The sequence below is a fragment of the Galeopterus variegatus genome, unplaced genomic scaffold (assembly GCF_000696425.1).
Source record: "Galeopterus variegatus unplaced genomic scaffold, G_variegatus-3.0.2 Scaffold251, whole genome shotgun sequence".
In the NCBI taxonomy this organism is placed as follows: Eukaryota; Metazoa; Chordata; class Mammalia; order Dermoptera; family Cynocephalidae; genus Galeopterus; species Galeopterus variegatus.
The window spans coordinates 191,603-213,104 of record NW_007726362.1 but is presented as its reverse complement, the minus strand read 5'-3'; positions in this window follow the sequence as shown (position 1 = coordinate 213,104).

Sequence of the window (21,502 nt, the reverse complement as noted above, 5' to 3'; positions counted from 1 at the left end):
CACCTTCCCGCTCTGAATGCCTTATCCTTTCCTTGCCCCTCTAAACCCTGCCAATCCTGAAATATGCAATCCAAACCCTCCAACCTCTACAAAGACTCCTCTGGGCACCCAAGCCCACAGCAGGGGCCATCAGTCCCTTTCTGTCTTGCAACAGCACTTAACTTATAAAAGCACTTATGGTTTTTGCTGGTTTGGTTGGTTGATTTGTTTACTTTTCTTGGGTTTAATGAAACTCCCTAATTTGAATAGAGATCTTTAAGGACTTGACACTTACTCTCTTCTTTGCACTCCCTAGAATTCTATGATAACATAACATTACAGCCAAGGGAAACCTCTGACCCTAGTTCATCAAACCTACTTTATTGCTTAAGGAACTTGAGATATAGAGTGGTTAGGTCATAGTACCAAGAACTAAAAAGCAGCACGTAAAAATACGAATGGCAGACTGCAGGCATCCTTCCCATTGTCTGTAGGGGTGGAGGAAGATGTCTAAACCACTAGTTGCATGCAGTTCTTTCCCCTTGGAATTCATGCACGTAATTTCAAGCTGTCTGATGAATTTCTCAGAGCTACTGCCCAGCTGAGGCCTAACTAAGCAGAAAAAGCCACCCCAAGTGGTAATTTGCCTGGCTCTACCCTGCTGCCCTCTTTCCAGTCCCCCACTTCTTGCAGTTGCTTAAGACCTTGATAACATTAACAAACTAAACCTTAAGCCCATATATTTTCCAGATGCCAGACTGCCCTGCGCCCATTCCCCACCCCCATGAAATCCAGGGCTCCCTTATTCTGCCATATCAATGCTTTACCCTCCCTCTGGCCAGCGAGCTGCCCCTGCTGGAAGCCTAGAGAGCTCTCTGAAGGAGGCAGCTGGTGCATCCAGATAGAGATAAAATGGAAAAGCAATTAAAAGTATCTATAAGCATAAAATAAGAATAACCCTATGAAAAGTATAATTTGGAACAGGCTGGTAGAATCCAGAAGTCATCTACAAAGCTGTGTGATATAACATGATGTATAAATGCCAGGATTTTTAACACGAGCTCCATTTTTGTATCCATGTGATTTTCTCCCCATTATTCATATGAAACTCAAGGGGGGAATATGTGATCATGTTTTCATTCCACCCCTTGTGCCGCTCACTGAAATGGCAATTGGTGCTCCATAACATTTCCTGAATCTTCTAATACTGAAAGGCCAATATAGCTGAAAAAATTCAAATTTAACAGAGGCATAGTCATGCACATGTGGCCAATGTACATAAGAATGTCTCATGTTTGTATGTTTCCCTATGAGGCCCAGAAAAACTGATAGCATTTAACTGGGAAAACATTATGAATACCATATTCATCAAATCAGACACCCCTTCAGGTGTTGTTTCAGGCAGCTGTTCTATCATTCACCAGTAATCTGTACTTGCAATTTATAATCATACCTTCAATGTATGGTCTTTCGGTATGGCTGAATCTCATAACCTTGGAAGCTGTCAAAAGTTCTCTCCAAGCTACCTTCAGACTTAGAGGATGGTTTGGTGCCAATACTCACATGGGAAGAAAAGTTTTCAGTATCAAAGAATATTCCTTGCATTTATGAAAACCTTTGAAATACAGAGACTATCTAAGCAGCAGCAAGTGGCCTTGTTTATTTCTGTTCCATTAAATGAATTGTTAAAGGGGAGGGCAGGGAACAACATTTTAAGCCCCAATTTTAAATCTTCTGATTTTAGCTTCTTTGCAGAAAGAAATAAAGACTCATGCCTGAGCCAAAAGTCCTTCCATTGGAGATACAGCTGCCAGAGTCTTCTCTAATGTGCTCCCAAGCTTTTCCAACCTTTCCTCCCCTTCTTCCGCTGCAGACAGGGCATCTTCCACCCAATCCAGGCTGCTCACCATATCTGGAAATGCTCTGCAGCTCAGCTTATATGATTACTGGAACCTGGCTTACCAGAACTCGGCCACTGTGACCCAGGTCAACCTAACAGTAACTGCTGACCCAGACCACAGGGCCTTTCTGGTCTCTCCTGCCTCATGTTGGGATTGGTTCAAGCAACTAGAGTAAAGCTGGGCCAGCAAGCAGGATTTAAGGGGCCCTGCACAGATCTGCAGAGGAGGAGGAAACAGAGGATGAGGAACCAGCTGGGCCTGAGATGTCAATGCAGCCTACCTTCCATCTGTCCACCAGACCTGAACAGATGAAACACTAACCTATCACTGCTTCTAAGGTTACGTCAATTCTAGAGCACCAACCAACAACACTACCCATGCAGTGATAAAGCATTCGTGTGTTCATTCATTCATTCATTCATTTACTCTCTATGTAATAAGCCCCTGCATAGCTATAGGCAGATACATTTCGATATGGCAAATCTAGTAAACTCCTACCTGGCTAGAACCCAGTGAAGTATAAACTTCTATTAACTGGAATGATGGGTTCCTTCATGTAGGTGACATTTCAGCCACACTGAACTTTTCATTATTTCCTGAACACAACAAGTCACTGATATGCTCTCTGTCTAAAAATGCCTCTCCCTTTTCTCTACCAGAAGAAACCAGTTACATTTATCCTTAAGGACACATATGTCACTTTCCTGGGAAGCCTTGTCCAACTCCCCCAGCTTTCTTCTCAGAAGACTTTCCAGCTACATCTCCCTCCATACCTGCCCTCCCTACTCTCTCCTTTAACCATGCTACCCTTTTCTCAGGGCCTGCCATGATAAGCTTCTTTCTGTCTCAGGGCCTTTGCACACGTAGTGTGCTCCTATGAAATGCTCCTGCCCATACTCCACTCATCATAGCACCACAGCCCCAGCTGCTCACCCCTGCATGGAGGTAAGTCTACCCCTTAGGATCTCAGTTCAGCCTTCCCTGATCGTCACCATTATTTACCCTCACAGCATCACATGCCTCTCATTCCCTGCAATTATCAGAGCTATACTGGTAGAACCACAACATTATTTGATAAAATCTATTTCCCCACTAATCTGCAAAGCTCGATAAGAACAGGGACTACAATTATTTTTATTGATTGCTGTAACCCCAGTGACTAGCACAGTGGAACACACTATGTACTCAGTAAGTATTAGCTGAATGAATGAATGACCTTCTCTACAATATTTTGTGCCACTATATTCTAATTGTTCATCTGTGTACTGACCATCAAAAGCCTGGCCCCTGCCAGCCACATCAGAGCCAAACACTTTCCCAGAACTCATCTAAAAAGGAGTAAGTATTAGCTGAATGAATGAATGACCTTCTCTACAATATTTTGTGCCACTATATTCTAATTGTTCATCTGTGTACTGACCATCAAGCCTGGCCCCTGCCAGCCACATCAGAGCCAAACACTTTCCCAGAACTCATCTAAAAAGGAAAATGAACATTTATCCCTATCACCTATCAGCTACACACTGATATCCACATGTAGTAATATCCACGTGTAGTAATAAAGAAGGGTAGAAATAAGGATCTTAAGATCCTAAGGTTGATGACTCATATATTACTAAGGTCAGGAAAAGAGTAGCCTTAGAATATATCCAAAAAGGGTTGAAATAATAACAAAAAGTAAAGGGGGAAGTAGTCATATTGAGTGTTTCTGATCAACTCTGACCTAACCAGAAAAGTCATAACCAAAGAACCCCATTTCCTTTGTCCTTTTCAGTTGATGTTTCAGCTATTTTGACCACTGAGTAAGAACCAAACCGAGTGCAGCTTCCCAGTTAGTGCCTGTTATGGGCTGATTTGTGTCTTCCCAAAATTCACGTGTTGAAGTCCTAACCCCCAATAAGTAATTCTATTCACAGACAGGACCTTTAAAGAGGAATTAAGTTAAAAGATGGTGTTAGGACAGGCCCTAATCCAATCTGATTTATAATAAGAGGAGATTCAGACACACAGAGACCATCAGGAGTGTATATGCACAGAGGGAAAACCATGTGAGGACACAGAGAGACGGTGGCCATCTGCGAGCCCAAGAGAAACCCTTTCAAGGAAATGACCCAATCTCCAGAACTGTAAGAAAATACATTTGTGTTGTTTGAGCCACCCAGCCTGTGGTGTGTGCCTTGGCAGCCCTAGCAGACTAACATAATGCCCAAGCAGTTCTCGAGGGAAAGGGAAGAAAGATCCACTGCCACCCAACTCTACAATCCTAGGTGTCATCTTCTCCCCAGTGCTGTCCTTTCTTCTTTATTTGACAAATGAGGACACCAAGGCACTGAGCCACAGAAGGGGCTGAGCCAGAATCTGAATCCAGGGTTATCTGCTTCCAAATTCCATGTCCTTTGCACTTTACTTTCAGATCCAAAAGACCAAAGTACAGTATAAAATACGAAAGTAGATTCTAGTTTGCTTTTCTTATTCCTTATAAAAATGAGTGAGATCACCATTTTAACTAAGCTGAAGAACCAGATGCATTTGTATGCATCGCCCAATAAAGTGACTGAAATGCTGTGAAACAGATGTGAATAGGAACTAATTTTGCTGTATAATGAGCACTCTGACCAGATCAATACTACAAAATGCTAAACTGTATGATGCCATTACTGTTTAAATGCAACTGCCCAGTTGACTCTCAAAGAGGCACTATACTAAATAGAAATGTATTTTCTCTTCATAAGAGTGGGAGTCTATTATGTAAAATAAAATCATAAAAATTTTAATTGCACTGCATAAAGGACAGAACCTGCTTTAGCCTACAAACCATGGAAAGGCAGAGAGAAGTAAAATGCAGCTGAATGCTTAATCAGCTGTCTGCCACTTTCTGAATAGAGCCTAATATTCTAATTATTAGTCACCACACTGAGAAGGTGCAATTACAGAACAGGGAAGATCGCTATAATTTTTTTTCTTTTTTTGTTAACCCACAATTTGGAAGGCTTTCACAAAAATATGATTTAAGTCCCCATAAGCTATAAAGGAAAAAAAAAATGATTAACAGTTAAAATTTAGTTTTCCCCCTGATGCATAAAAAAAAGCTTTGAAGTTGTATTGACAGATATGACTAACAATTGTAATCACAGAAATAAATTTAGTAAAATGATAATTTATATGTCACAATTTACTCAGGGGGAAAAAGTGCAGCACAAGCAGCTGAATTGCGAAGTTAAATGAAGGCAAAAATAGAACTCAGTTTTTAATGAAATGTGGAGCATTATTAATTAGTTTCTTAGCAACAGCCAGTCTAAAATTACTTAACATGTCGGCTCAATCAGATGCAAATTTGAGTGTTATCCCTTAAATGTTGATTATAGTTGGTCTTTTCAGATGCAAATCAATGTGTAAAGTGAATGTAAATGTTGATAATGCTGATACAAAAAAAAATCCCTTGATTACCATCACTCTGGTGTTCACAGTACCAAAGATAAGGATCTTCCCTTGGAAGGGACTACATGCTGCCTGGGCTGTCCATCTTGTCTGCCATCTTCCTTTACCTGTCCTCCCTATCCCACCTCACCACCATTCTCACTACAGGGCAAGCATCAGAGATGACTAGCAAAATGATGTTGCTGAGCCTCGCTGATTTCTCAAGCACTGATGTCTCATCAGTGCTAACTGATGGATGGATGATGCTTTCAGCCTAGAATTTTATCAGATGATGCAAGGGGTTTGCTAACCCTAGACCAAAGTTGGTCTCAAATGTGGTTTTGCAAATAGAACCAAACCTTTGGGCCACTCCATCAAGAGAAGGGCCCAAGCAGACAAATTCCCTTCAAGATTGACACATAAGGTACTCTTTCTCAGCTATATTCCAGCCTTATCCTATAGTTCAAGAGTAGCATGTTCCACAGTCAATGAAGGCACAAAGAACAGGTGAGAGGAGGGAAGGATGTTGCCCCTTCATGATCACCATCAGCCCCCAAAGCTACCCTAATAACATGCCACTTCAAGCAAGCAATGTGCTTGCCATGCTTTCACTCACTCATGTGACAAATATTTATTGCACAGGTACTATTTGCCATGCAATGAACTAGGTACTGGAAACGCAGCAGTGAATAAGAAAAAGTTCCTATTCTCACCCTTCCTACCACAGAGGAGAGACAAATAAATAAACACATAAACAATAACATTTCAGGTAGCAAGAAGAGCTAGGAAGGAAAAAGTAGCCTAAAGAGGAGAGGGATTGAATAGGTAGAGCTGGGGGACCATATTAGATAAGACCTCTCTGAGGACACCTTCTGCACAGACCTAAATGAAAAGGAACTAGACAGGCAAAGGTGGGGGGGAAGCAAATCCACACCCCTGGGCAGGAATGAGCTTGGAATAGCACAGGCCAGAGGGGCCGAGTAAGATGAGAAATGGGGGGCCGAGGGGGAGCGTGGCATTGATGATGTGAGAAGAGTAACTTTGACATAAGTCCCTAGACCACCTTCCTACAAGACTGCACCCCTAAGCCCCTGCCTTCTGGTATTTCAGGGACACTACTGTCTCTAGAGCCACTTAGGGGTATACTGCAGGAGTATGGAGCAAACATCTGCCATATGAGGGAGCAAGAAGAGAGGGTCAGTCCACCGAACCCCAAAGGTCCTTTCCTCTCCAGGTCAAGACCCAGTCCCCTCCCACCCCCTGAGAAGTTCTGAACCAATTGCAAAGTACATTCATAAACTGATCTCCCCTAGAGGAGATGGGATGGCTTTTTTTGGCCACAGTCTCCTGCCTTGAGCCTCCAAAGGTTGGGGAATCAATGAATACTTTGTTCCAGACGCTCAATCAAGGCTCTGGGACATCCCAGACAGTGGTCAGAAGCTCAGGTATATATTCCAGAAAGTTCTGAAGCTTGCTTTTGGCTAGAATTAACAAATATTTAGTCTACAGATAGATGCATACCAAGCCAAGGATTCCCCGAACTGACCTCATGTGTGTTGGGCCAAAGGAAAATGGACAGATCCTTCCTCGAAAGAATATCTCACTCTAGCCTTTTAAGCCATGTCTTAAGTCTTTGAAAGCTTTAAGAGTTACTATTAAATGCAAATGCCCTTTAGAGAAATGTGTAACCTTAGGTATAGCCCATCTTGGGATGGGATGCCGTGTAGGGCTTAGTGTAGGGCATACAGATGCCAGAGGTACCTACGGAAGTGAGATGGTACCTACCCTATCAAGTAGCCTAGAATGAACCTGCTTTGGGAATGGTGATAATGGCAAGGTTTGCAAGGGGAGTTGTGATACCCAACTAGATGACACAAACGTTTCACAAGGCTTGCCTTAATTAATGTTAACACTTCAAAGAAACACCACTGGCATTTAGCCTGAGGGTTTAAAGGGGGGGTGTGTGTGGAACGTTCAGTTTCATCAAAGTGGAGGTAAACATTAAAAAGAAAGAAAACATGGCACACCATTCAATTAGGAAGAGGATAACCCTCTATTGGTAGCATCTAATCAGAGTTCCAGGAGGCCATATTAAATTCTGAGCTAAGAATCAATAGATTGCACTGGGGCCGAGCCCATGGCGCACTCAGGAGAGTGCGGCGCTGGGAGCGCACCCGCCGCGGGTTCGGATCCTATATAGGGATGACCGGTGCGCTCACAGCGCTCACTGGCTGAGTGCGGTGCAGCCGGTCTCAAAAAGGACCAAAAAAAGAAAAAAAAAAATAGATTGCACTGGCTACCGAGATGCATTTTCTAGGCCAGTAGTTCTCAAAGTGCAGTCCCTGGACCAGCAGCATCAACAATACCTGGGAACTTATTAGAAATGCATATTCACAGGCCCAGCCCCAGACTTAACGAATTAGAAAACTGGCAGTGGACCCAGCAACCTGTGTTTTTAACAAGCCCTCCAGGTGCTTCTGATGCATGCTAAATTTGAGAACTACCATTTCAGGACAGTTCAGCATATCTCTGAGTTTATACTTAGCACTGGTTTGCTCCAAATTGTTTCAATCAACAGGAAACCAAGGATAGCTGCATTGTACCTTCCCCATCATGGCATGCATTCAAAATAAACACACTAATTGTGTGAATTCTCTGACACAATGACTTTTTCAAAAGAATGCACCACTCAGAACACAAGATGCTGATTTCTTAAGATAACCAATTGTTCCAACTAAGAGAGAAATCAAAAGAAAAAAGTTATTCTTTAGGAAACTCAAATTTAAGGTAGCCTTCTGAGAGAAGCTTTGAGAATCACTGTGTTCTCTGTTCTAACTCTTTTCCTTGACCCTTTTCAACCAGCAAGGTCAGGGCTCCATCCTAAAGAGCAGGAGCTCCCTAGGGGCGGACGGAGAGGGTCCTACTCATATAGGAAGACTCACTCTAAATACCCTTAAAATGCTTGCTGAATGGATGACTCCCTCTACTTCTCATATTTTAGAGAGAATCATTTAATCTTTTAGTGTTCCTGACAATAAAATGGATGTTATAAAAGCAGACATACAGTTACTAAAAACTTTGAAGATGAAAAAAGAATCTAAAAGATGCTTTAACCATTTTAAGAAAATTATACATGAAGAAATCTACAATCAAAAAGGTGAATCTCAAATTTAACTGCACATCAGAATCACTTGACGATGCCTAATAAAAATGCAGATTTCTGGGCCCCATCACCAAACATTTTGATTCAGTTAGTGTAAGGTGGGGTCCAAAAATCTGTGTTTTTAAATAAGCATGTCCAGGTGATTTTGATGCAGGGATCTGTATTTAAATTACCAACATGGTCACTTCTTCAGTTTTCAAGGGTATGTATAAGGGTTAGTGAGAGAATTTTTTACTTAGGGAAATAAAGCAATACTGTAGAAGATAAACCATAAGTTCCTTTTTCTCTAGAAAAAGTAAAGTAGTTGGGGAAAAGCTGGTATGTGTCTTTCATAAAGTAACTTTTTAATAAGTAACTTTTTTCTTATTACAAAAGTTATACATGTTTATTGTAAAAAGCAAAAGGGAGAAAGTATAAAATACCCATAATCCTACCATCCAGAGATAATTTGTACATTATATTCTTCCAGATAATGTGCTGGACACACACACACAGACACACACACACACACTTTAAAATAAGGGGATGGTGTTATATGTTGTTTACATCTAACAACATCGTCAGGGCTGGCTGGTTAGCCCAGTTTGTTAGCTGGTGCTGCTAACACCAGTTAGCTCTGTTGGGTAGTTACTGCTGATAACACCAAGGTCCAGAGTTCGAGCCCTGTACTGGCCAGCTACCAAAAGAAACCCCGGTTAGCTGGTGCTGCTAACACCAGTTAGCTCTGTTGGGTAGTTAGTGCTGATAACACCAAGGTCCAGAGTTCGAGCCCTGTACTGGCCAGCTACCAAAAGAAACCCCAAAAAACAAAACATTGTGAACATCTTTCCACCACTCCTTGATTCTTTTAGATCTAAAATAACAGAATCCATAAATAACTCTCTATTGGTAAGAGGTTTGTTTTTAATTCGAGGAATTAAAATTCTATTTATGTGGTCAGTACATAAACACAAATATTTGTGTCATTTGTACAAGTATGCTAAAAATCCTATTGTTTTTATTAAAGTGAATTAGCATTGATGCAGAGTTCATTAGTAACTTTTATGAGCTCATTAGCTCATTTTAGTGAATGTGTGCACATTACGTTAGGCCTCTAGACACATATACAATATATTAATACACCAATTATTCACTTTAATGAAACATATTAGGCCAAAGTTTTTCTTGTTAAATCCAGAAGGAGCCAAAAAACTACTGGAATAAAACCGAGACCAAAAAAAAAATTTTTTTTAACATGCTCTGAGAGTCTATAAATTAATTCTGTTCAACCAGGAAGTGGCCAAAAAATAAATGCATTTCACAGAATACATTCATCATAACCTGAGGACTAAATTCTTGCATGTTTATGAATGAGGAACAAAGAATATGAGTTTATGTGACTATCCACATTCATCTCCTGTGCCAGGCCTGGGTATCAGAAAGTTTGTAATGGCTTCAACAAGTGAACATAAGCAAGCCACTTATTCTTCTGTTCCAGTTTCCTCACCTGAAAAATGAGGACACTAATAAATAATGTCTGTGCTGATTTACTATGGGTTTTCCAAGGGCCAAGTGGGATAAGACATGAAGTGCTACATACATCCTTAAATAGTACCCCAGTGTTATCAAGAATCCAGCTGGTATCTCTCCCTCTGGAAATGGTACTCCACATTTCCTAGCCCATTGTCCACCCACAGTACCCCTCAATTTCTTGAACACAAGAAATTGGATAGAATACCAAATGTATGCATGCTAGGTCAAAGAAAGAGATTAACTTAACCTTTCAATATTTGGCCTGAGAACTGCTTTACAATGGAATCAGATACAGGGATCCCTCACCATCATCATGAAAAGTCAAATTAAGTAGTCTGGGAAATTCTTTGTGAATAACAATTCTCTGAGAATGATGAGACATGTTTCCAAACTGGGATTATTATCACCAATACCTGGTAAGCTTTTTAGAAACAAAGATTCTCAGGCCCCACATCAGAGATTCTGGTTAAGTTTTTAACTTAACCACATATGAAACTTTAAGATGCCCTAACCTATGAGTAGTTTCTAGGACAAATTATTCTCGACATTAAAGATTGTTCATTAGTTTCAGTAAGACTGGGAACCCTCAAGTACAATATGATTGAACTACATGTCAGTGATTTGTATATTCACAAAAACAGGAGGCCCTTAAAATAAGTGTTCTCCATCACTTCAACAAAAACATCTATCTGAATGAGTCTACCTGAATATGTGCAATGAACTTTCTCCCTATTACCCAAAGCTAGGAAAATAACAAAAGATTCCCAATCCCTTTCCAACACACTTTTTATTTCACCACAACCTTCCCTCCTTACATAAATAAAACCACGATATGTACTAGATAATTAGAATCTTTAAAAAATCCTTAAAATCATAGCCATCATCTCTTTTTCCTTTTATTTTTCCTATAAGCAATAAGCAAAACAGATAGACATTTGGCCCCTACAATCTGGTCTCTTAACATATTAGCAAAGCTCTGAACACAACATTCTCTTATTCATTCAACAAATGACCAAAATTAGTATTTCTCAACACCAACCACAAATCTTCAGGGCTTATCCCAGAGTAGTATCCTACAATTTGCATAGAGTTCTATTACCACTCTCTAAAAGAGGCAAATATTGCCTGATTTTTCTAGCCTCTACATTGGAAAACTGGGCTGACGGTTTGCCATGGGCATGCTTTCTCAAAAGTTTCCTCTGCCGTGGGAAGATCAACAGAACAGTTCTCTCAATGTACTGTTGGATGTGATTACTGAAATTTGATGGGATGGAAAATGTCAACTCACAAATTTTTTTTTTTTTTTTTTTTTTTTTTTTTTTTTTTTTTTCCGTGTCCGGCAACGGATCACAACCCTCAGTGTTGCCCCTGTACCGGACCAGGGACCGGCAACGGGATCGCAAGCCTCGGTGTTGCTCCCGCGCCTCGCTCAGCCAGTGAGCGGAAGCCGGTCTGTATGTGGGATCCGAACCCTCGGACGGGAGCGCCGCCGCGCTTCCCAAGCGGCGCACTATCCAGTGCGCCACCGGGCCGGCCCCGACTCACAAATTTTTAAATTCATTGTACTAAACAATCTCACCCGGAACATATGCGATAGAGACTGACCACATAATGTATTGATTTGAAAAAAAAGAACTCTCTGATCATACTACCCATGATCAGATGTTTCTTGGCTAAAACATTTCTTACTTGGAATTCCATGGGGAATATCATTATATGTAATTTTCCTACTATAACTGATGAAATGGAATGTAATAAGTGCTCATTTTGAAAACATGTGAGTTATTGGTCGCTTGATTACCATTAGAGAATACTAATTAGGGTAAGCAGTATGTGGCAGTCTTGGCCCAAAAGACAGCAATGAGTTCATTAGGGAGAACAGGATTGGCAAGGCCCAGCTAATTTATAATATTGACTGCAACACGAAGTCAAATCATGTTCCAGAACCAGAACTCATTAAAAGTGCAATGGGAGAAAAGGGAGCTAAGACTGTTTTGCTTAGAAGCTTAAAGACTTGTGGGAACAAAGTATCAGGATAGCCATAGCTCGGGGGAAACCAGGCCTGCCCATAAAGATTTCAAGGACAGGGAAAGATTCTCATGGGTGGTAAGGAGAGGATTAACTAGAGTTATAAAGTGAAATTATTGGGGAGGCAATTTGAGATACACATAAGGAAGCAATTTCCAGACATAATTTTAATTAGGAGCACAGAATGATCTTCTGTGTAATGATGACCCTTCCTCATTACCATTATTCAGAATTACCCTGCATCCACATACATAAACATAGAGTGGAAATTAAACATGGACATGGAAGAAAGTTCAACCACAATCAATTTTTTTTTTTTACCCTCCAACTGCAGGTGACATTTTCCAAATAAAATACCCAAATATAGTTAGTTCTCAATTTACAAATATTCAATTTACAAACAATCAATAAATCCAGAGAGCCACCACTGTCTCCCACCCCACCCTAACCCATCTCTGACCCTTCACACTACTCTCAAATATAGAAATCCCTGCTGCTGCAGTAGTAGCAGCAAAAGAATCTTTATGGATATACATGGAACTTTCGAGAGAATCTGTGAGTGGAGGAAAGGAAGAAGCCATAAAAGTAGACAGTGCTTTAACCACTGAGACAAACTACAAGCAAGCAAGGCTGGCTCTCCTTTCCAAAAAAGATCCTCCTCCAAACCTCTTAAATGACCTACTAATCTTTACTTTACCATTTTACTCATTAAAATAGAAGATTCATTTGACTTAATAATTCATTTGACTTTTTAAAAATGCAAACGATTTTATAAGTGGACCAGACCACATCAGTTATTCACACTATGAATCAGATTTACTTCCCTACTACCAGCTATAATTAGCTGCCTTGAAGAAACGAGAGTTTTGATTGACAACAATTAAAAGAGAAAGAAAGGTAAAATTAAATTTAGAAAATGGAGTGCTATAGAGATACGACAGGGGAGTGTGTACCACAATGGGGAAAGAAAATCAAAGAAGCATAAGCATATCTGCTGCCTTGATTAAGGGGTGCAGATAAAGAGAGACAATGACACAAATTGTGTTTACTTCTTAAAAGTTGCCAGAAGGATCCAAGAAAGAAAATAGAAAATGTCTTTTCTCATCTTCCTTCTTTACCTAGCAGCAACTTGCTTTCAGGACCCAAAACTCAACATAGTATTAACACTGGGCTTCAACTTGAGAGAAATTGTCTTTTGTGCACTAGCCTAGAAACCTCTGTAGCCTACTAGAACCCCAGTAGCCCCACCAACCTCACTATGGTCCTCACTCACAGGGTTCCAGCCACATGGGTCTTCTGTTCCTTAAACAGGCCAACTTGTGCCTACCTTAGAGACTTTGCACTTGCTGCTTCCTGTGCCAAGAACAGTCTTCTTCCAGAGAGTGCCTCACATCACTCTGCCTCAGACGGGCCTTCAGTAACCCTAACCAATGCTGTCACACCCATCACTCCGCAAAACTCACCCATAACTGCCTGTATCTATTGGCTCCATTACCTATTTTATTTCCTTCTTAGCACTTAGGCCTATCAGAAATGTTACCTTGTTCATTTATTTGTTTACTTGTGTATCAACTGTCTTCCTCACTAAAACCCAAATTTCTCAGAAGCAGGGTCGTAGTCTCTTGATCACTGCTGTCAACCCTGTGCACTGAACAGTGCCTGGCAAGTACTGAGAACTCCATAAATATTGGTTGTTCAAAAAAAATGTGTGACAATGATGGGGGACCCTACCTTTTTTTAATAAATTTTTTTTTCCTTTTTGTCTTTTTTTACTGACCGGCAACGGGATCGCAACCCTTGGTGTTGCGCCCGCACCGTGCTCAACCAGTGAGCGGGAACCGGTCTCCACATGGGATCCGAACCCTAGGCGGGAGCGCCGCCGCACTCCCAGGCGGCGCACTCTCCAGTGCGCCACCAGGCTGGCCCAATAAATTTTATTTTGGGACTTTTCCATTATGGAAAGCATCAAAGGCATAACCAATAAAAATCTCTAACTAAATATTTATGGTTCTAATATCCAGAGTGGGGTCTCTGTTGTTGACTTAAATTTACCAGCACTTGTCTTTGCAGAAAAAACACAACAGTACCCTGGTTCCTGAAGAGCACCAATGAGAACCCAGTCTATATGATTTTTTTGAATACCAAAATGAGCTCATTTTAGTTTAAAAACAAGGTCCCACAGTGACAATACAAGCTTCATGGTAGAGGATTTCCCAGGGATACTACATGATGATTGAAAAAGATTGGTTAATAACTCCTACAGTATACTGTCTGATCCTTTTTTTATACTATCATTTATAATCTTGTGTTCTGTATTATAATTATTTATATACATATTCTCTCTATTGGATTGTCCTTCCTTGAAGAGTGGGACACGTCTGATTCCTCCTACCTCCCAAATGCCTAGTGTTGTGCTTTATATATACAGGTGCTCAATAAATATCAAATGAATGCATCAACCACCCTTCCACTATCACTCCAGATGATTCAAACTACGAGCTCTCCCTTCCTCAAGTCCCAATTTTCCTGTGATAACTGGGTAACTCAGGGAGAGCAATATGTTCCTTATATAGTAACATCTTATCTTAACGATTGAGAAATACAGACTATTTGAAACACAAACACACTGTTGTACTCCATACACACAGAGACACAGGTTTGAGTGAAAATCAAACGTGGAAATTTAAACATGGCAACTTCTAGTCCCAAAGTTTGTGTTCCCCAAACCTAACCAGCCCTTTCTCAACAGGCTACATACCTAACATCAGAGCTGCATTGCTACTACAAACATAAAAAGCAGATATGAGATGGAGCTTTCACCATGCCACACAAAATACACGGTTTAATATGTAGGGGTTGCTGCATGTTATGAGTTTTACAATTGTTCTTATGTCAGTTAATTGCTTCTAAAAGCAAACAGCACCCTGCCACATACTCACAACCACATGTTCTTTGGCCATTTTAATAAGAACTGGCTTGAATTTATAGCAAAATAACTTTACTGAGGACTTTCTGGCAAAATCTTATCTGATAAACACCCCCCACACATGGACATCTGGGGACGGCATTTTGAGGCACTGTTTTGAAAGAACATGGAGGAGATGTTTTCAAGGGCAAAAGAGAGCTTCAAAAGCAGCAATTACTTTCTAAGTCTGATCAATAACGAAGAGCATGAAATATAAAATGCATCTTAAAAACTCATGTCAGGGTGAGGTGAAGTGACATTTACAGCAACACCAAGATCAAGATACTTAAAAACAAGTTAGCAATATTCTGGCTAAGTAGGTGGAGGTGGTACAACATAAAATTCTGTTTGTATCTGTGTATCTAGGTAGAAGGTTATCAACGGATTCATCTCTAGTCCTCTTCCTGTATTAATGTCTTACACTATTGCACTGTCTCCCTTATTTTAAGCAACTCTGTGCAATGAAGTTTCTGCAAGCTGCTGAGATTGGCAACTATACAAATACCTTTCTTCATTATCTTTGCTTCACCTCGGGAAAAAATTTCATTTTTCTGAAATGTATGGACAGTACTGCCAATCTACAATGCTCCTATGGATGCCAAAAACATAACAACAATGAGCATAATCACAGCAGGTGCTAATTACTGAATGTTCACTATGTGTCAGGTACTGTGCTGAATGTTTTGTATTTGTTATCTCACATATCCCTTACAACTCTATGAAGAAGGTATATCCTCCCTATTTTTCAGATGAAGAAACTGAGACACAGAGTGTTTAAATTAGTTGGTAAAGGTGGTATAGCTGAAAAGAAATGGTAGCCCTGGGATTCAAACCCAGTTTCTCTACTTCTAACCCAATGCCCTCATCTATCATACTAAACTTTTTCCTGCTCTTGTGTTCTTTTAAATTGGAAGTCAACCTCCCTCCAGAAGGGGAAAAAAAAAAATCACCTGGATACATACAGGGTGTATGGCCTTTGCCACTCCAGCAGGGATGACTTTACAAACAGTATGAGTTTAAAATCTAGATAGAAACACTTCAGTTGAGGGTCTGTGCTGGGCTGCCTTAAGCATCGAGTTGAATGAATGATACAAATGGACAGCTCATATCCACCAAAATTTAGTGAGCACCTACTGTATACCCACCACTTCAATCCATGCCAGAATTTCAGAGATGAATAAAAGAGTCCTTGTCCTCACAGAGTTTGCAGTCTAATTAGGGAGAAAGACAATTAGGAGTAGTAATTAAAAAACTGCATGATAAGATGCACTTCTGACTTACGTACCAACTATTTGTGCATTGGACTATGTCTGGACCCAGCCTAAGGTTAGGAGGACAGAGGGACTACCAAGAATTCTTCCCAAAGAGAAGCCATAAGGGAGTGGCCGAGTGGGATGAGCAGGCAAGCTGGAGGGCTGGAGGCTGGGACAGGCCTTGCACACCAAAAGTCTTCAGGTCAGGCCGGGAGACCACAAGACCAGAGAGTAGCAATTGCTCATGCTGAGTACTCACTCCCTGTGCAAAAGCACTTCACTGCCAAGTAACCCAATAGGCAAGGCAACCTGATGCCACCTGAGGGGAGGCACCTGAGGCACAGAAAGGGCAGTGACTTGCTGAAGCCGAGACTCAGGACATCCCACTCCACAGCCCTCAGCAAACAACTGTGTCTGGCCTCGTGGGCTCAGAAAGCTCCTGCGGGGAAGAAGGAGCAACTCATGAAGAGGTTTAAGCAGAGAAGTAACACAATTCAATTTGTGTCTTTGAATCCCCCCTCTTATAGCTGTATGAAAAGTAAGGGGGAGAGTGGGCTAGAGGCAGGAGTCCAATCAACTGCAGAAATGCTGCTTCCTCCTTGTGGCCAGACTTCTTCACCTTGTTGAAAGCTCCTCTCTCCCAGTCACCCTTCACAAGCCTGTACCATTCCAAAACAAGAAGGGTGAGATCCATTTGGAACAACAGATCCACAACAAACCAGAATTCCCTTCCCCATTCTTCCTGTGGTCTCCTTAACAGCATTTATCACAAGCCTCACAAGCAGTTCCTTGCAAGTCCTTTTCTCTCCATGAACGGTGAGCTTTTGAATAAACAAGCATAATTCATCTTTGAGTATCCCCAGGATAGATGGCAAGGCTTTCTGAATGGTGCCCGAGTGGTGTCTGCTATGCAGCCAGGAACTCAGGATGGCCAACTTGGACCCTTTGAGACCATCTGGCAGATGGGAGTGACTTGGCGACAAGCAAGAGAATATTATGTCAGTACCTTGAGAATGAAGAGCAAATGAGAGCTCAAGAGGATACTACTGTTAGTGTTAAGCAACATTTATTTGGTACTAGAACACATTTGACACTCTTTTAAGAACTTTCCGGGCCGAGCCCGTGGCCCACTCGGGAGAGTGCGGCGCTGGGAGCACAGCAGCGCTCCCGCTGCGGGTTCGGATCCTATACTGGTACTAGAACACATTTGACACTCTTTTAAGAACTTTCCGGGCCGAGCCCGTGGCCCACTCGGGAGAGTGTGGCGCTGGGAGCACAGCAGCGCTCCCGCTGCGGGTTCGGATCCTATATAGGGATGACTGGTGCGCTCACAGCGCTCTCTGGCTGAGCGCGGTGCGGTCGGTCTCAAAAAAGACAAAAAAAAATAAAAAAAAGAACTTTCCATGTATTAATTCATTTATAATTGTCACAACAACCCTATGGGTAGATATAATTATTGCCCATTTTCCTTATGGGGAGGCTGAGGCACAAGGCATGTTATGCACCTTGCCCATAGGTAAGTGGTAGAGCCAAGATCCAATTCCAGGTAATCTCAGAGCCCACAGTCTTAACTACTATCCACACCTAACTGCCTCTCAGGAGAAAAACTAAAAAGTTGAGATCCACGTTCCAGAACCATACATCCTACCTGCTACAAAGCAAGTAGGTATAACCTTCCTGCAGGGCTTATATGTTTATTTCAAGAAGGGAGTAAAACAGATAAAAGAGCACACATTTTCTGATGCTGGTAGAAGTCACAATGGAAACAGGAGCTAGAAGCTTCCCTCATTTCTACAACTCTATGAATATACCCAGCCAAATAAGATAGCACAGAGAACAAGTTAATAATGGCCTAAATATAAAGATATAGCTTCAAATCCAACCTACTATTAATTAATTTATGTATTGCCACTAGGGAGGAGACAGTTAGTATTAAGTTAGATTAAATTATGGAGAAGCTTCAGCATTGCTGTGACTATTTCAACAGTAATTATTAAGTTGCTATGCCTTCTTTCCCTAATAAAAAACCTTTTATTCTCATTCTCAGAATGCTTTGCCATTCACCTGTTGCTAGTTTCTTTTGACAGGCGTGACAAGCTTTTCAGATTAGACTAAAGACACTTTCCAAAGAGAAAAAGGAAATCTGATTTGTAAATCCAAACTCAGTCTCTGAAGAATATTTGCCTTCCATCATCTCCAAAGAGTCCTGGGTCTCACTGCTGTGCCAAGTACACATACACTTGCAAAGAACGGCAGTCCCTGAAGAAAACTGTGCATGTCGAGTACAAAAGCACTGAATTCGGAGTTCAAGGACCTGGGCTCAGGACCCAGACTTACCACTCATGAGCTGTGTGAATTTGCCCTCAGTTTCCATGCCTATATAATAGAGGCATCTACACCACCTCCTTCCCAGAGTGGGCTGGAGGTGCACATGAGATAACACACATGAAAGCTGTTTGGAAACTCTAACACCACACAAATGTGAATGAATTAGTTAACTGACTAATTCATTAGGTCAGGGTAGACCTGAAGTGGACCAGCTGAGTTACCACCCCACTGCCCAACACAAATGTGAATGAATTAGTTAACTAATTCATTAGGTCAGGGTAGACCTGAAGTGGACCAGCTGAGTTACCACCCCACTGCCCAGCTCTGACAACCTCTCAGGCGCCTTGTCATAGTTCCCATGCTTCACTATAGGAAATAAATTTCCCAACTGCCTGCAGTGACACCTGATCCTGGTTTATATTCTGCCACAAAACACTGATTTCCTATGCTCCTGTCAGTGCCTGAGGACCTGAAGGGCCATCGACCTGCCCTCCCTGTGAAGTGGCCAAACCTTTCAAGGAAAAGACCAAAGGAAACTCTTTGCAAGGACTCATTCCTTCTCCTTTGCACCAGCTAGAGAGCCAGGGAATAGTTAGTGTCATGAGTTCAATTGTGTTCCCCCAAAGTTCATATGTTGAAGTCCTAACCCCCAGTTCCTCAGAATGTACTTTATTTGGAAATAGGGTTGTTGCAGATATAATTAGTTAAGATGAGGTCATCAGGGTGGACCTCAAAGGCAATATGACTGGTATCCTTATAAAAAGGAGACAGACGTGCACACAAGAACATGATTGGAGTTATGCTGCCACATGCCAAGGCACTACCAGAAGCTGGGTGAGGGGCCTGGAATAGATACTGCCCTCACACCCTGAGAGGGAACATGGCCCTGCCTACACCTTCATGCCCACACTTCTATTCTTTAGGATGGTAAGGCAGTCAATTTCTGTTGTTTGAGCCACTCAGTTTATGACGCTTTGTTATAGCAGCCCTAGGAAACTACACATTTAGTATCTGCTTTTCTTATTGTTCTACACCCAGTAATTCCTTCATATAGCCATATTTACCAAGGATCCACTACATGACTAGGCCCTGGACACAAGACAACAACATCCTGCCCTCAAGGAGCTTAGAGTCAATTAGAAGGCAACAGCCCTATGGACAAACATGATAAAGTGGGACTGAGGTCCATTTAGAGTGTATGCATTTGGAGGGAAGGGAAAGAGAAGATGATCCTTTCTGGAATTTGAAGGAGGAGGGGGAGGTAGACCAGAAAAGGTTGCAGAAAGAAGTGCTTACTCTGACAAGATGAGTCCTGGAGGAACTCCAGCTTCTGTAAAGGTTGAATGAAGTCACAAGGATCAGTTGCCCAGAAAGACGCAGAGAGCAAAGTAACTGAGCTGTCAAAATATGAGGAGAGCAAAACCGAGACAAAAATACTCATTACGGTATTTTTATTGCAGCCCAGGAAACATACACCTGCTGCCCCTCACCCCAAACCCCTATGAGATTTTGTTTAGTAGATGTGGGGTGGGGAGACAGCACGGATGCCCTTAAAATGTTCTACAGGGGAGTATAAGAGACAGCCCTCTGATGGATTCTGTTGGTGCTTCCAAACATTTCTCACATTATGGCATACACTGGAAATGATAATATGTGCACAACACACTGAATTAAAGCACAGGTAATTTGTCAACATCTGTGTGGGGATTGGTGGAAAAAATCAATTTTAAGTCTTTCAATCACATTATTATAATAAGAAAAATAAAATACTAGGCAAGATATTAAGCAATGAATTTTTATAAATATTCCAAACATAATCTTTTGAAATCACTGAATTTAAGACATTTACAAAGGGAGCCATACTAGTGATGTTCAATATAATTTGAACTAATGTAACTTTTTGAATGGTTGTAAGAAATGTTAAATGTTTTAACACAGTAAGAAATGTACAGCCAAGAATATCTGGTGGCACATGTGAAACTCATTCACAGCACGTAGTTTACGAAGCTCTCAGTCATATTATACTATCCCACCTTTTAATTTGGGTAGAACCAAAATTCACAGGCTCAAAAGATGCAGCCATAGCCTATATCCTATTACAGTGAAATCCCAGGCCAAATGTTAAGTGGAAAGTCGATCTAGACAAAACTCAGAGACATGTGACTTCTAGAAAGTTTAAGTTAAACAAAATGAACAAGCAACTCCTACATGGAAAGCCCGACAACCAGAAAAGAAGGTTTAAGAAAAGGATTTTTCAAAGGCTCAGCTTTCTGAGCTATAGAGGTGGAGTCTGAGAACTTGCCCTAAGTTCTTTAGGTACACAGTGATGAAATGCCAAAGAATTCCTGTAAGGTGTTGGTAAGAGGCCAACACTACTCAAACCAGGCCAGTTTCCTCAGTAAAAAAGGCTGTATTTAGAGTAATGTCAAGTTAATTCCAATAAGACTGTCAGTTCAACATTTATGTTATTATATTATCTACAGTCCCAAGATCAAACAAGACTTTTTCAATAAAGAATGCTATAATAACTGTAAGCCTTATTATCAGGCATAGACCAAACTTAAAAAAAAAATCCCAGGTTTTGGTACAAATATTCACATAAAATAAGTTTAGTAGTTACTATGGTCCCAAGATCAAACAAGACTTTTTCAATAAAGAATGCTATAATAACTGTAAGCCTTATTATCAGGCATAGACCAAACTTAAAAAAAAAAATCCCAGGTTTTGGTACAAATATTCACATAAAATAAGTTTAGTAGTTACTATGACCTCACCCTCAGAAAGACACACAAGGTTCCAATGTGAGATGCTTGATAGACACCTTAAATATTAATAGCTCTCTTAATCTACTACGGCTTTCTGAGTTTTGACCACAGTCTGCTGTAAGAAACACATGCTTTTTAATATTTCAACTTATAAATATATCTAAACATAGAAAAGAAAAAAAGCTTCACAA